This window comes from Choristoneura fumiferana, chromosome 8, assembly GCF_025370935.1.
Source record: "Choristoneura fumiferana chromosome 8, NRCan_CFum_1, whole genome shotgun sequence".
Taxonomy (NCBI): Eukaryota; Metazoa; Arthropoda; class Insecta; order Lepidoptera; family Tortricidae; genus Choristoneura; species Choristoneura fumiferana.
Genome location: NC_133479.1, coordinates 15,901,190 through 15,918,345, shown reverse-complemented (window position 1 = coordinate 15,918,345; position 17,156 = coordinate 15,901,190). Strand labels below are relative to the sequence as shown.

At 37.3% G+C, this 17,156-nt stretch overlaps 1 protein-coding gene across 5 annotated transcripts in view; it reads right to left on the bottom strand.

Annotated features, from left to right (window-relative positions):
* The window catches only part of LOC141430642 (mitochondrial cardiolipin hydrolase-like), a 171,559-nt gene that overhangs the window by 72,923 nt on the left and 81,480 nt on the right, over positions 1 to 17,156 (bottom strand). For 3 of the 5 annotated variants that reach the window (XM_074091442.1, XM_074091446.1, XM_074091445.1), the window contains one exon: positions 14,158 to 14,188. The gene's annotated coding sequence lies outside the window, so the exon portion shown is untranslated. Of the gene's footprint in view, positions 1 to 14,113; positions 14,189 to 17,156 lie in introns of all 5 variants that reach the window. The other 2 variants (XM_074091443.1, XM_074091444.1) reach the window with 2 other exon arrangements.

Below are 17,156 nucleotides of genomic sequence, written 5' to 3'. Positions count from 1 at the left end.
TCCAGTAATAGCCTAGTTTCCGGAAATCATTAAACAGGCAGGCTGCCGGCTTTATTAAGGTTATTGTCAAAGTAATTAACTTCATCAATTCGACAAAATGTCTTCTCGCAAGTTGTTATTATTTCACCATCAATTTTCGATCACCGTCTGCGTCTGTCAAATCGGGGCGAGCGTGACTTAGTAGTGATTTTAGACGAATCATGCATGTACAACATAGCGCTGTGCTTTAAGAGGTGTTAAAAGTGTACCGTTTGGGGTCAGACCAAATCAATTACGAGTCAATAAATAGTCGTACATATAGCCTTGTTACATCTCCTATTAAAGATTCGCGCGATCATGACTTAACTCCAGCATCACATCAAGTTATTAGTTTAGTTTAATATAAAATTACATAATTATTAACATAAATGCCAAGTTACAAGAATTTATATTGAATTATTCAGGTAATATAAATAAGATTTTAATAATATAAAAAATAAAATATTGAGAATGTCAAGTTACGAAGTAAAAACAACAATTAAAGTAAAATTGGTAAATACAAAGACTCTTTATTGTATGTACACCAGACATACCTAGTAAGCGATACAGAAAACAGATACACAGAGAAGAAATACAAGGTAAGCAATAGGCGGCCTTATCGCTTAAGAGCGATCTCTTCCAGGCAACTTGCAAGTACATTAAAATTAACAAAAAGAATAAAATTTCAAATGTCAATACATTAAATTAAATTATAAAAAGCCTTTACCAGCAGCTTCCCTTACAAAATGTAAGTTCCCACGGAAATATGTAAAAATTACACAGTGGTCTTCATTTACGTTGCATCGAACTTAGCGGTTATATTTTCCAGATTTTACATCCATGCATCCCGATCTCGTGGGAATATTGGGATTAAAAGTAGTTTATGTGTTACCCCTGGATCTGCATAGATTTTTTTCAAATAAGAGGGGGACAAACAAGGGGTATCACTGGTGCGTTGCCCGCCCTTTGAGAGACTGATAAACTTATTTTTTGCTCGGCTGATACCTAGATACGATTAAGCTAGAAACACACTGACGGCGGAGGCGGAGCAGTGCGGCGCGGTGCAGAGGCTTTACCTTCAGTCTGTTTCTAGCTTTAACGAGAAAAAATAACGAACATAGAGACAAAACTTCCCACACAATATTATGACAAATTATAAAGGCAACAGATATTTACATAGTTAATCAAAAACTAATCTGAACCAAAACAATCATACAAAACCAAAAAAATCTCATCACAACGCTAAATGCAGCGCCAAATTCTCAAGAAAAAACCAACAACAAAGCGAAAAACGTTCTGGAGGCGCCAAAAAGCCGGCGTCTTCCAGGAATGCCAGCCAATGAGGATGAATGAAAAAAGGCCCAAGTCGCCGACAAACGGCTTCACAACCCGATGCACGGATATTGTTCGAGGCTTAACAATTTGACGATAACAGAAACGTTTTTTGTGGGCTTTTTTTAAAGTTTCGCCGAACTAAATATCGCGGCCGGTACTCTTGATGGAGGTTATCTAATTTTATACCCAATTACCATTAATTACTCTGAAACCAGGGATTAAGCTTCAGCTACGTCAAGTTGAAGGCTTGGTTTGATCTTGATGGCTAAATTGTTTGCGATGGAAATGTTTGGAGTAATCGTGAGAATGCGAGAATGCGCGAGCGAGTTCATGTGTGCAAGGGTGTGGAGATTTAAGTGTGTTTGGTTTGATTTTGACTATGCGAGACACTTTCATTATCCCACTACCTCAAGCCGAGAAAGTATCGAAGTTTGTGTGTAGGTAGTTCAAATAAAAAAAAAACGGCCAAGAGCGTGTCGAACAAAATCGATAATATTTTTCTAAGGATTTCGTATTTTGTACGGAATATTCCAAGTTTAGGTATATTTTATACCTTAGGGTGCTATTTACTCTTAAACTACTAATAATTCTCAAGAAAACATAACCGTTATAGTTTTCCTTGTAAGTTATATACTTACTTACTATCATCCTAAATATTTCAAATTTTTCAACCCACCGGTTTAGATTTTAGAGGGGGGGACGGGGACGCTCGATTTTAATGAAAATTTTCACTTTAAAGTTGAATATTTTGCAAACAAATCACTGAATCGCAAAATTGTTTTAGCGACCCCCTATAATTGTTTTAAAAGACCTATCCAACGATACCCAGCACTACAAGGTTGGATGAGAAAAAAAAATCACCCCCACTTTACGTCTATTAGAGGTACTCTAAAAAAAATTTGTCGGCATAGTTTACATCGCATTGATAGTCCCTGAGCAAAGCCGCGGACGGATGGACAGACAGACAAACATGGCGAAACTAAAAGGGTTTTTGGTACAGTACAAATTTTTATTTTATTTTTTGTTGTACCATTTTGTCGGCATTGTTTACGTATCTATTCGTGCAAAATTACAGCTTACTAGCATTGATAGTCCCTGAGCAAAGCCGCGGACGGACAGACAGACATGGCGAAACTATAAGGGTTCCGTTTTTGCCATTTCGACTACGGAACCCTAAATATGGCTATGCGTTTAAAATTTCGATTCCTCTGTGGTGTCAAATGCAATTATATTTTAAAATATAAGGGCACTCAAACAATTAAAACGAACAATTATAAAAAGTTCCATGGTGTACTCGAAAAAACAAACGGCGTCATTCTTTCCCGCCACGACATCTTACGCTTTGTCATCCCAATCATTGTTCCCCTAAGGTAAATAATAAAAATGTATTCATCAGAAACAACAAAGAGGAATCCTCTTACCGGGAAGGCGAGTTCATTTCTCCAACTACCCGCAAATGGAGGAGAACAAAGATGGAACGGGACGCATTGTGAGGGCGTTTTTGTCAACCACGCGTCTGGTTCATGAATCGAAATCTATGGGTGGTATGTTGCGAGCTTAGTTTAACTATCCCTAACATTTTCGAGAAAAGGCAACACCACTATTGTTTAGCTATTGACCATTGTAAAACAAATATTATCCGAGGCGTCATTTATGACACTTCGTTTTTAATGGAGGCAGATGTAAATGGAACAATAAGGAAAGGTGGTACGGGCTGGGCGCGCCGAGGCCCGCTTTGTTTCAACATCTGTATCCATCCGTAATTGCTATCACCTGCCGTTTCCTTGTTAAAATCATTTTATCGTTGTCGCAGCCTTCGTGTTCACTTTCGCTGTCGTCCAATTTGTGTTCGGCTTGGTATTTTTGATTGGGGCTCGGGTTTCACTTGTCCCTCAATTAGAGACAGTTAATGCTGGGCATTAACCTTAAATTCGTTCGGTCAAAATAATCTGAGATCTCTACGTTTTAAATAAAGAACGCGACGTGCAATCGAACGTCTTCGACAAAAACAACCAGTCCCGCGAAATGTTTTCAAACAGGAAAAAACATGGGACTGCAGGACAGATTCATGCGTAGGTGATCGCAACTGACATCCAACGGAGATGTGATCGTTAAAGTGTCACCACACGTCCATAGTTACGACCACCTTGCTGCAGTTCTGACAGGTGCAGGACCCAAAATCATTGCGACTTTGATCGTACACTGACGACTGTTTAATTGGTTACTGAAATCTTTTATGGGCTTACACAAAGAAACTGTTGGCTTAACAATCGCTATTGCGCTTTATTACGTGACTGATAGCGTCACCGAAAGACAAATAGATTTTTATTTTCGATTTAATTGCAGTATCGCTTTTGTGCGTGCGGCTCGTGTTGAGTGCTGATGAATTAGAGTGAAAGAAAGAAAGAAAGAAAGAAGACATTTATTCACTTACACAGAAGACACACATATACAGCAAAATTAACACAAATAAAATAAAAAATAAAAAATTACAGAAAAACACATGAAAATATTAAATACAATATACACAATGTTGTGTGTCCCCGCGAAAGTGAAACGGTCGCTGACTCAGCATTATGCTGAAGCGTTAAACGCCTGCAGCGCTGATTTTCTGCCAGAACCGTCTGTGACTCACGGAACGATACACAAATATAATAAATAAATAAACCACTTATCTATACATACACAAATAAACTTAAGAGAAAAAATAATAATACTAACTATAACAAACCAAGAAATAAATAAGAGTGCTCACTGCTTAGCTTATTTGATTTCAGTTAATGGGGTTTCGTAGTTGCTCTTATAATTTTTAAGTTGTAGATACTCTCTGCTTATATATATGATTTCAAGATTATTTCATCTTCATAAAGATTATACAAAAATACCTTCCCATCAACTTAGTGAGTCATAACGGTATGTCGAAACAATTTATACTAGAGGTTTCAAATTCAGGCTCACACCTCTTGAGTATTTTGAGGTGTGTAAAAATCCCAATCCGCACTGGGCTCGCGTGGAGACTACGGCCCAAGCTCTCTCATTCTGAGAGTAGGCCTGTGCTCAGCAGTAGGACGTACATATGTTGGGATGATGATCTGTCCTTAACACTTCTTTCCATCGCAATAGCGATTTGTGTGCGCACTTCAAATTGAGACAAACCGATCATTATTCCGCCTAATGAGTCCCATCCGTCAGTTAAATGAACTAACGATATTATCACTAAAAAGATAGATTTGTAACACATTACCACTCATGCGCACCGGACAGGTGATGTGTGTCAGTCAGTAAATTAGACCGCCCTTTTACATCCAGCAAAAGGTCTCAAGAGTTACGGGACTCCGATAACATAAGCCGTTTTGGTACCAAAGGCTCTGTAATGGGCATTTGAACATTGTGTTATTCGCCTTCCGATGTATTTTTAATGTTCCTCTATTGATTCCTTTTTTTCTTTCGCTGTTTATTTACTGTTTTTGTGGAGGTTTTCGACTGTTGATGCGGAGCTGTTTAAAATTAGAGTTGCTGATGTCGCAGCAGGTGCATTTAACTTATTATATTATTAGTGTGAGTTCCAGTCGTCATCATCATCATCCCAGCCTATATACGTCCCACTGCTGGGCACAGGCCTCCTCTCAGAACAAGAGGGATTGGGCCATAGTTCCCACGCGGGCCCAGTGCGGATTGGGAACTTCACACACACCATTGAATTGCTTCGCAGATTTGTGCAGGTTTCCTCACGATGTTTTCCTTCACCGCAAAGCTCGTGGTAAATTTCAAATGTAATTCCGCACATGAATTTCGAAAAACTCAGAGGTGCGAGCCGGGGTTTGAACCCACGACCCTCTGCTTGAGAGGCGATAGGTCAAACCACTAGGCCACCACGGCTTTTTTTTTTTTAGGTATATAAGCAATGTTATAATCGAATTATAAAAATAATACGACTTATATATTTTTTATTAGCAAACAATAAATGTACCTACAGTCAAGTGCAAAAATATGAACTTATTCAAAGTTGGTTGGCAACGCATCTGCAATACCCCTGGTGTTGCAGATGTTTATGGGCAGTGGTGATCTCTTACCATCAGGAGACCCACTTGCTCGTCGAATAAAAAAAAAGTACCACAGACTCTTATTCCGACGCAATAAGGCCGTAGTAACATATTTTTGAGTGGTTCGAATGGATACTTATTTTTGCACTTGACTGTACAGTCAAGGTCATAAATCATAAATAAATAAATCATAAATCATTTATTTGTTTACCAGAATGTTTTTACAATGAAAGGTGGTAAATTAAAAAAAAAATTATGTCCAATACATTCTGCTTTAGCCTAAGCATGTAAACATTTAGACAGCATGCTTATATAATTGCTGAAACTGTACTATTATTATTATTATTAATATTATTATAAGCATATGGATTATCCTAACAAAATTATCCTAACATAAATATGTGCACGTTAAAATAGGCGTCAATCGCGGTCAGTTTCATTAAAAAAACATGTTACACGTCAAAACTATCTATACCTACACTAGCCGTTCCGTTACCCGCGACTCCGTCCGCGTAGAATTCGGTTACAGCTATCCCGCGGGAACTATGCAAATTTCCGGAATAAAAACTAATTCTTTGTCCTACCCCGGAACTCAATCTATATCTATATGTACTACTTAAAAACTTTCGCATTTATAATATTAGTCGGATATGTTTGACGCTATGGCGTTTTAAAATTAAATCTAGACAAATCCCTAGTAATGTACTTAGGACCAATTAGGTAAAAAGAGAAACGTTCAAACTTCCGATGAAATCAATTGGTCGCGGAACTCGCGGAACAACGCCGCCACCCAAAAGCTAGATAATCAATTTAAAACAACAATTACTATTAATTCCGCCATAATTGAACGTAAAAAAATGACAGACAGGTCGCGTGTTTATTTAATACGAATAATTATACGGTAACCTTGTATTAAAGAGGCGGTGTACACGTGCCCTTAGGGTAAATGACCTATCGACATACCAACTTACGAAGCGCGTAACTCGAAAACTTTATCGTAATGCCCTAAGGCTTCTATTGCAATAGGAAACAACTAAACGGAGATTGCGGTAACGAAAAATATTTCGGAACCAAAATGTTCGCGTATTTATTACACGAAGGCTAAGGTTGGTATTCGAGTTAGATTTTTTTTTAAATGAGGGCGCGTAATGACAAAAAGGTAAAGTAGTAATTTGGTGTAATACGATGCTCGTTTTTTTTTTTTTGAGGAACAGTTTTTAATTATTAGTGTCGTAATACTTGTTATTTTGTTACTTACTGTGTTTTAGTACTTACCCTGTTATTAGAGAACGAGCACGAGCAGAGGGGAAACATAATTGGCTAATACTATCGGTACTACAATATTATAGTTGGTACCAATTTAAAGAAAATTAAACAGGTGGAGATGGCGATTGAACTTCTTCATTTGATAATGTCGAAACATTTGACCTTTAGACCGAGACTTAGGGCGTATTTTCTAACCTAAACCTAATCCTTGCCGGTCAAACACAACAACATAAATCTACTAGAATGACTATAAATAATATAATATTTTAATTATTATATTATGATAATAATTATTATTATAGTAATTTATTATTTCAATTATTGTATATTTTTAGTGTCACAAAATAAATATGTTTCGTACTTTACAAATTAAATTATCTATTCTTGTAGCTTTTATGCGTTTTGAAGCCGTGTTGGCCTAGTGGTTTGACCTATCGCCTCTCAAGCAGAGGGTCGTGGGTTCAAACCCCGGCTCGCACCTCTGAGTTTTTCGAAATTCATGTGCGGAATTACATTTGAAATTTACCACGAGCTTTGCGGTGATGGAAAACATCGTGAGGAAACCTGCACAAACCTGCGAAGCAATTCAATGGTGCGTGTGAAGTTCCCAATCCGCACTGGGCCCGCGTGGGAACTATGGCCCAAGACCTCTTGTTCTGAGAGGAGGCCTGTGCCCAGCAGTGGGACGTGGATAGGCTGGGATGGATGGTAGTTTTTATATAGTTAATAGTGTATAGTATATATTTATAGCGGTCAGGGGGTCACCGACGGTGCTGGCTGAAAATTATGCTGAGCCAGTGTCCGATTCACAACCGCAATGACACATACCATCTTACTACCTATCTATACTGTCGTAATTAATAATAATAAAATTAATATATATATATACATGTGTAGTGTTGTCTATTTTTGTGTTGTGATTGTGAATAAATGTATTTCTTTCTTTCTTTAAACAAAGTAAAGGTGGCACTTGCAAATGAATAAGTTGTACTTTATGTTATCACCATCATCATTTAATTATCAGCCAAACGACGTCCTACTTTTAATTATTTTTTAAGGATCGTCTCGTCTTCCTTTTAGGGTTCCGTAGTCAACTAGGAACCCTTATAGTTTCGCCATGTCTGTCCGTCTGTCTGTCTGTCCGCAGCTAAGCTCATAGATCGTTAGTACTAGAAAGCTGTAATTTGGCATGAATATACATATCACTCACGCCGACAGCGGTCAAATAAAAAATAAAAATAAATTGTTTTAGGGTACCTCCCATAGACGTAGTGGGAGTGTTTTTTTTTCTCGACTAACCGTATGGTGTGTGGTATCGTTGGATAGATCTTTTAAAACCATTGGGGGTTCAGTGATCTGTTTGCGAAATATTCAAGTTTAAAGTGCAAATTTTGAATAAAATAGAGCGCCCCCCCTTCTAAAATCTAAACTGTTGGGTGGAAAATTAAAAAAAAAATCAGAATGGTAGTAAGTATATCAAATTTACAAGGAAAATTATAACGGCTAAGAATGGTTGGGATAGTTGGGAATCATCAGTAGTTTAAGAGTAAATAGCCTAAGGTACAAAATATACCTAAACTTGAAAGAATCCGTACACAACACGAAATCCTTACAAAAACATTACTTGAATTTTTCGTCATGGCTTGGTTTACGTAGTTGGCAAATGTGGCTTATTAAGTAATCTTTTTGATAGTTGTCTCCGCAAGAAGTGGCAAAAAAAAAGCGAAAAAAAAACTGTTTTTTTTTTCATCCAAGTTTAAAGATATGAATGTCTGTAAAAATATGCATTATGAACCCCATTTTATGCTCCTTAATTCTGAATTTATTTGGTTACTCTCGCTTGCTTGGTTTAGCTAAAATAAATTAATACGTTATAGGTTTGATTTTTGTCACAATGTCGCAATGAAATTTCAAAACGTCAGAGCATCAGAGCCAAAAAAGTTGCGGACGCTAGGTGACGCTGATGTCGTGCACAGAGCCAACAGTCAACTATAAAATATTATACAAAAATAACTTGTTTTTGGAGTTGTAACTAAAAAACCGGCCAAAAGCGTGTCGGACACGCCCGAAATAGGGTTCCGTAGCCATTACGAAAAAATTAAGTAATATTTTTCTAAGGTTTTCGTATTTTGTACGGAATAGTCCAAGTTTAGGTATATTTTATACCTTAGGCTGCTATTTACTCTTAAACTACTAATAATTCTCAAGCAAACTTAGCCGTTATAGTTTTCCTTGAAAGTTTGATATACTCACTACCATCCTGAATTTTTTTTTAATTTTCCACCCACCAGTTTAGATTATAGAGGGGAGGGCGCTCGATTTTAATGAAAATTTGCACTTTAAAGTTGTATATTTTGAAACCAATCACTGAATCGAAAAATCGTTTTAGGAACCCCCTAATGGTTTTAAAAGACCTATCCAACGAACACAACACTACAAGATTGGATGAGAAAAAAAAAATCACCCCCACTTTACGTCTATTAGAGGTACTTACTCTAAAAAAAAATTTTTTTTATTTCTTATAGTACCATTTTGTCGGCATAGTTTACATATCCATATATTCGTGCAAAATTACAGCTTTCTAGCATTTATAGTCCCTGAGCAAAGCCGCGGACGGATGGACAGACAGACAGACATGGCGAAACTATAAGGGTTCCGTTTTTGGCATTTTGAAAAAGTATACGCACACCTCAGAAGTATTCCGGGAGGCCTTAAAAATTGCGAATTGCCCATTCATTTATTCTAACATTATCGTGTCTGCCATTTGCATATTTTAATGCGGCAGTTTGTTTTTTTTTCGTGGCGCCTTCGGGACGTTAGTAAATAAATAGGGACATTAACAGGGAATGAGTTTGCCCTATTTATAGGTATATTTAAAAAAAAAAAACAACTTTTGGTTAAATTAACAGAAAAATCTGCAAACCTGGTTATACTGGTTATGTCAAGGTAAAACTTTGGAAACAAGCGTCAATGACGCTGCGTCGGAATCGCTGCGTAATTATACTACACAGAAGGTCGCCGCTTCACTGCCGCTTCACGCTATTGACACTATCATTAAGCTTTGTATACAAGCATCAGTGACGCGGTGTCGGAGTCGCTGCGCACGAAAGGTGTTATTACATTGATATTAGTCTAAGATCCGAACTTGAAAAGATCTTCACCGGTATGGTAATAGAATGAAATGTATTTTATAATAAATTTAGTATTTTAGAAAATATATTAGAAATGGATTTGCTAAAAAAATCCTGGACAGGCTATTTTTAATTATTAAAAAAAAAGATTTTTAATAAATTTTTGTTGCATCATCGAGATTATAAGACAATTTTACATTAACTTAAAAGTATAATACATATAGAATATGTAGACGTTGGGTTTGCTATTGTTTACCTGGACGAACTACTGGGTTGCCAGGTATAAACTCAAACAGTTATGTTGATGCCAGTTACTTTCACTTGATTAGATAATAGAACAAATTGTATATCAACGTAAGCGCTGTTTTATTGTGAACACGTTGATATAGGGTTGTCTGCATTTAATTAAAAATCATTAAAAATAAAATAAAAAAAACTGCCTGTCCAGGATTTTTTAGCAAAATCATTTCTAATACGTTTTCTAAAATACTAAATTTATTATAAAAATACATTTCATTCTATTATCAGACCGGTGAAGATCTTTTCAAGTTCGGATCTTCTACTATATCTAGATCGGTAGCAACGTCACGGTCGCGGCGTTATTGACGCCACTGAAGTTTGATTGGAAAGTCCACCTTAGCACAGAGAGTTCGCTACGAAGTTTTAGCAACTGAGTTGACACGAATATTAAGTACATTAAAAACCTACGCCACTATACTGTAACACTATGGTTACCGTGCACCCCATAATTTCTATATTTTGTTATAGAAGAGCTAAGCTTTAAACCTATACCGGTGGTCTAGTCTATTGCAAATAGTAGACCCACACGAACCACCACGAAGCGTCAAAATCCAATACAGTTGTTTATTGCCAAGGAACATAAACAAACTGACTATTCCGACTACAATGGACACGCGGCTTTACGATGTTTTTATTACGTTGTATAAATACCTAAGTATTACGGTTTTACGCACGTCAGATATAGGCAGGGTCTTAGTAGATATTACTGGTTGTATTATTCAAAGCATTAAGGAAACATTAATTTTAGTTTGAAATTTAAATTTCTCACGTTACGGCCGTTGACTCGGCTGCAGTTGTCCCAATGTTATGATAGGATTCATGTGTTTGTGAGAATGTGTTAGTATCAATGTTTAAAACGTTATTTGAACAATTATATATTTGAAAAATGCAAAGAATGTTCGGTTTATTAATTCACGCAGATGCGGTATAGGCATTACCGTCTCAGTAAAATTCTAAATCATTAAGACAATTTGGCTGCCAAGAATTCATATTGCTTGCGTTTTGTATTATTCAATTGGCATTGATCACTTTTTTTACATTGTGGTCTAATTCCAAAACCATTTCGAGGAAAAGGTTTATTACATAATTTTATAAAATTTTAGTAAAAAAATATAAAAAGATCGTTTGTATACATATTTGCAGAATAACGTTTGACCTTTGTTTGACCTTCATCGTAGCATTAAGCCGTCCGTCTAGTTTCTCTATACTATTATCTGTCACTTTGACGTAGTAGTGTACTTTGTCATCTGTTAGGTTAAGTTTAAGGTTCTGCTTGTTTTTGATTCAATTTGTATTCGAACATGGCGGATGTAGATAGTATCTAACAAAAATTTTGGCGATTAACCTTAACAGTGAACAGTGATCACAAAATTATATATTGCTCTCGTGTCTGTCATTTTTTAATGCGCAAGTTGTCTCCACGTGGTTTCTGGAATTTTACTATCAAGTTGCAAAAACTACAATCACCGTACAACGTCGCTCCCAAAGAGAGCTTACTTCGACACTGGCGAAATTGTCCTAAAATAGGACAGAAGCCATATTTTAAATAAAATAAAAAAAAAAATTTTGTTTGATTTATTTTTTTAGGTTTTAACGCCATGGCAACTATGGTTATAATTTTCCGATAACTTATAAATGGGAGAAAATTTTAAAAACCCAACTAAAACCAAAATCCTTCAAAGATGTCTTAAATTCGCCTATTTTATGAAAAAAAAAGTATAAAAATGCCAATTGGTCCAAAATTAACGGTACGGTTAATGCACATCCAAGTAATTGTTGCCATGGAATGTACGACCTACCTCCCATACCTACGCACATCGTCATTTGAAAGACGCTTGTGTACAACTCTTGCATTCTGCGCAGAAAGGAACCAAACTGTCGAAGAAGAAATAAGTAATATACCTACAACAATGCATAATAAAAGGCGACAAAACTATATTTACTGTTAATCAGTCCAGCGTATCGTAGGTACTCATCTTGGTCCCTAAAGCGCTAACAAATACCAACAACAAACAGTTCCATAAACGGCACAATATTGCAAACCGCATAACGTGCCCTCGATTTCCGTTAATTCAAACTGTGCAGCCCAGCTGGCGAAACTCCTCCAGAATTAACACATATTGGATAATTTCGGCATAAATCAACGCACTACGGTTTAAATAAAAACTGGAGCCGAACCCATCTGTCGCAGCAACAATAGCTCATTCCTGGCCTGATTTATCACCGCGATAGTGGACCGATTGATGATATCTCCCTGAATTGTTGGCGAAAAATTACCAGCTAAGAGGGAGAGCTGAGAAGAGCTGAGATGGTTCCGCAGGTTGCCCAGTGTATGGCCCATTGGCGAAGCGTCCATAAAATCCTATTCCCATCGGCTTGCCCAATATGCAGAAAATAGGGCATCCAGGATATATTAAGATAACATAAGGTATCTTTACTTCGGCTTTAACCCGGGAATATCTGACGCCACGCCATTGTGGCCAGACAGGAGTTTTCTCTCTGACAATGGGTAATGTAGTGTATAATTTTCGAGACATGTTTTTAGGGGGGCTTGAGTCGGCGGTAGGGCCAAAGACGCTAGTACTTACTAGCTTTTCTTACATTTTTATTTGAGGTGCTTTACACTAGATGGGGGTGTGCACTTGGGATATTCATTTCATTATGGATCTGCAGGGCTACTACGAAACTCGAAGTTCGTGTCGTGCGGTCCCTCTGACACTTATACTATTTAATACGAGAGCGAGAGGGACCGCACGACACGAACTTCGAGTTTCGTAGTAGCCCTGCTGGGACGGGAGGACCCAGACAGAGCCGAACTCTCACCAGCTAAAGAACCCGGCTGCACTTCCGGTATACGAAGGGACCAATGTATATTTTTTACGGAACATACTTTTATCGTCTGAAGACTGTCAAGAGTACAGAACTATAGATAAACCACCGAGCACGTAACTACGATAACACGATGAGTAACAAGTTAGAAAATGACAAAACCGGCATAGAATCAAGATGGGTCTAGCCCTGGACAACGCGGGACCCTAAAAGTCCCGCCCGATGATAATTACGATATGTGGGTTCACACGGCTGATTTATCGGGAGCTAAGTGAGATAAAAGACTTTAAATTTTTGAGCCCACTGCGGGAATATAGTCCTTAAGTTTACGAATTTATTTTGACTAGATTAAAAATATGTAACGAACTCTTCTCTGTTTTCAACGTGACAATCTTTTATGGCTCAGGCCCTGTTTACATTAATCTAGTTGTTCTAGTGGCGTTACATTGCGGGGTCACAATCCTAAAAAGTTAAAAGAGATCGATCGAGCACTGTAGTAGTGTCAAGCTCCTCGAACGATTTTACTGGTATAATGTAAACAGGGCACCATAACTCCCTACAAATAAATAAAGAGGGTTTACGTTGAAAAAGTTGGACTACATCAAGGCTGGCCAATAGATTTTCTATAAGGCAAATGGTGATTTTCCACCGGCGAGACGAGACGAGACGAAGCGAGACGAGAATTGAAATGTATATGCATTCTCGCGAGGCCGCCGCGAGCCGCTGCGGGCGCCGCCATACAAATTTCAATTCTCGTCACGCCTCGTCTCGTCTCGCCTCGCCGGTGGAAAACCACCTTAAAGCGGCGCCGGCGCCGGCGCCGGGTCAATGATTTAGAGGTAAGTATCTAAGTACTATAATTAATTAATTGATATAATTAATAGACATAATTTACAAACGTAGCGATATTTTCAAAAAGGTTTATAAGTAGTATTACTAATATTACTCTGAAATGTCTAACATTTCATCTAATCTAATCGTTCATTAGACGATGAAAATAAGTCGCCAAATATCGTACTCAATGTCAATTAATAAGCATTGTCAAGCAATTAAAGGCGCAAACGCATGAAAGGTTTTCTCGTAACATGATAATGTCATAGTCTCGTAATTCCAAAACATAAATCTACTCGTAACACACTTTCATCCACTTACTTTTTTAATTAGATCTACCCACGTGACATGCTTTATTACCTTGCGATAGCTGGCGATATGGCAACGAAAGTGAACGTACTCACGTTATCAACTACTATCGTTTGACGACCCGATCTGAAACAAAATAGGGATTTGATTATAATCTGTCTCCTGAAACGTATGTCGAATTGAGGTAGGTATCGTAATACCGCGGTTAACTATATCGGCTGGGAAATGTGAGTAAAGACCAAAGTGTTGAACTATGTTAAATAGTAGTTAATCATACAAAAACCGGCCAAGAGCGTGTCGGACACGCCCAAAATAGGGTTCCATAGCCAATACGAAAAAAATAAGTAATGTTTTTCTAAGGATTTCGTATTTTATACGGAATCTTCCATATATATTTTATACCCTAGGCTGCTATTTACTCTTAAACTTACTTACTACAATCCTGAATTTTTCCACCCACCGGTTTAGATTTTAAAGGGGGGGGGAAGCCCGATTTTAATGAAAATTTGCATTTTAAAGTTGAATATTTCGCAAACAAATCACTGAATCGAAAAATCGTCTTAGCAAACCCCTAATGGTTTAAAAACCTATCCAACGATAGCCCACATAATAGGGTTGGTGAGAGAAAAAAATCACCCCCACTTTACGTCTATGGGAGGTAACCTAAAAAAAATTTTTTTACAATTTTTTATTGTACCATTTTGTCTGCATAGTTTACATATATATCCGTGCAAAATTACAGCTTTCTGGCATTGATAGTCCCTGAGCAATGTCGCGAACGGACAGACAGACAGACATGGCGAAACTATAAGGGTTCCGTTTTTGCCATTTTGGCGCCGGAACCCTAAAAAAGGCTGACTGGAACCAATTTCCCGCACAACGGAAAAATACCTATACATGATGGCCACCGTTATTTATTTATTTATTGTCAATTCATGTTCTTTACAATAAAATGCATATTAGTGTCGGTCTATGACGCGATGTAAGGGCACAAAACAGCAGTTACCCGAACGGGTTTATTTTTGCCCAGAGAATACCGCGCCACACTTATTTCCCGCGCGGTATTCTGTGTGCCCTCTTTCATATTAGCTCGAATATTACAACCGGTACCGCCTCCGAGCCGTGCCGCGCCGCTCGGCCTCTGCTGTCAGTGGGTTTCTAGCTTTAAACGCAGAGAAAAGTATAGAAAAATTTTCACTGGCTCTTGATTTAGATACCGTACTACTTACTCTTATGGTGTTCAATAAAAAAACATTGTATAGTATTGTATATTATAGAAATTTAGAAATGGTGAAAAAATACACAGCATCGTTGAACTAAGACAAAGATAAAGATAATGATGTCTCATAAAAATCAAATTAGGCAAGTAGGACTTAATCACGGAGGCGAAGGTACCCGAATGACCGCGCAATGATAATACCATCCATCACCATAGCAACCCAAAAACCGCGACCTAATTAAATATCTAAACGCAATCGGGTTTAATTCGAGAACGTCGCGTTCGGTAACCGACCGATAACGAACGGACAAATTGTTGTCGGGATCAAAATTTTAAGTTATTTTGATATACATATCTGTTACGTGAAATCTCATGGTTAGATACGTAGACGATTTTGCCGTACTCACTATGCCAACACGTTATGTTACTGATTTATTATGGAAATAGTTAAAAAGGCACAGCATCGTTCAACTAAGTGAAAGATAAAGACGATGATGTCCCATAAAACTAAAACTAGGCAAGTAGGACTTTAATGACAGAGGCGAAGCTAGCCGAATGACCTCGCAATGATAACCATCCATCACCATAGCAACCCAAAAACCGCGACCTAATTAAATACCTAAACGTAATCGGGTTTAATTCGAGAACGTCACATTCGGTAACCGACCGATAACGTATCGCAAAGACGTTCACACACGACAAGCGTGACGGATGGATGGGGAGTTTCCTTTCGGCGCCGCGAAGCCAGATTAACCTGACACCTACACGATTTAATTTAGGGGTAAAATTAGCTATGGAGCCTGAACTTGTAGGTCAACTTTAGATGGCTGGTTTATAATGACGAAATCAAAGCAGGGCTACGAGTGTTAAGCAAACACACTGTGTGTGTGTGTACGCTTTAAGTACTTACGGGTTACGGGGTATAGTTTTCCGTCATGTGTGACAGCCTTTACGTACCTATTTAGAGTTGTTAATGGTCGTAACGAGCTTAATTAAAGATAAATAATTGGGTAAGTTAATTTTTTTGGGGGTCCGATTAGTTTCAACCGCTTTTACACTTGTGTAATAATGTTTAAATGCCATTTCTTTTTGTTTGAATTAGTTCACGATGAAGTTCGGTTAGTCGAAATACTAAGGGATGTTGGTTTATAAGTTAAATTGAACTGCTTATATTTTTATTATTGTAATGATCCGCCAAATGATCAAACAATTCACGGTCCCTATGTTATACCACAACAACCCACTTAAATGGTCAAAGTGGAGCTCAGGTGAATTATTAATATTCAGTTTCAGTTTCAGTTTCAGTTTCTTTATTTGCTTCCAACAGATACAAGTATCATGCAAAATTGTGTACAATGAAAATAAAACTTAGCCTAGATCATGCATATACAATTCAAAATTAAATTCAGAATAACATTTCACAAAAGACTGATAAATATTCTATGAAGATGATATATTCTATGATGATATTAAGAATAAGACTAAGAATAATTTATTCGCTATTCGCAAAAACAGTTTTATAGTACACAATTACAATATACACATACTCGATACACATAAAAATATATTAGATGGAAAAAATAAAAATAACATCGAATAGTATAAAGTGGACCCCACTGAGCATAGTGTTACGGCAAGCCGCAACGCTGTTTTTCAGTGGGACCCATTTAAAAACTAAAACATATAAAAACATACAACACACTATTAGAAGTATTAATTAATATATGTTCGTATGCAGAAATCATCCATCCATAATACGATTTAGAATAGAATAGGTATGTAATGTACCAATTTAGCACTTAGAGTAAAAGTTATATTATTAACAAAAGTTATAATATTTTCCACGTTTAACTTAAAAGGAACTACCTAAATGTG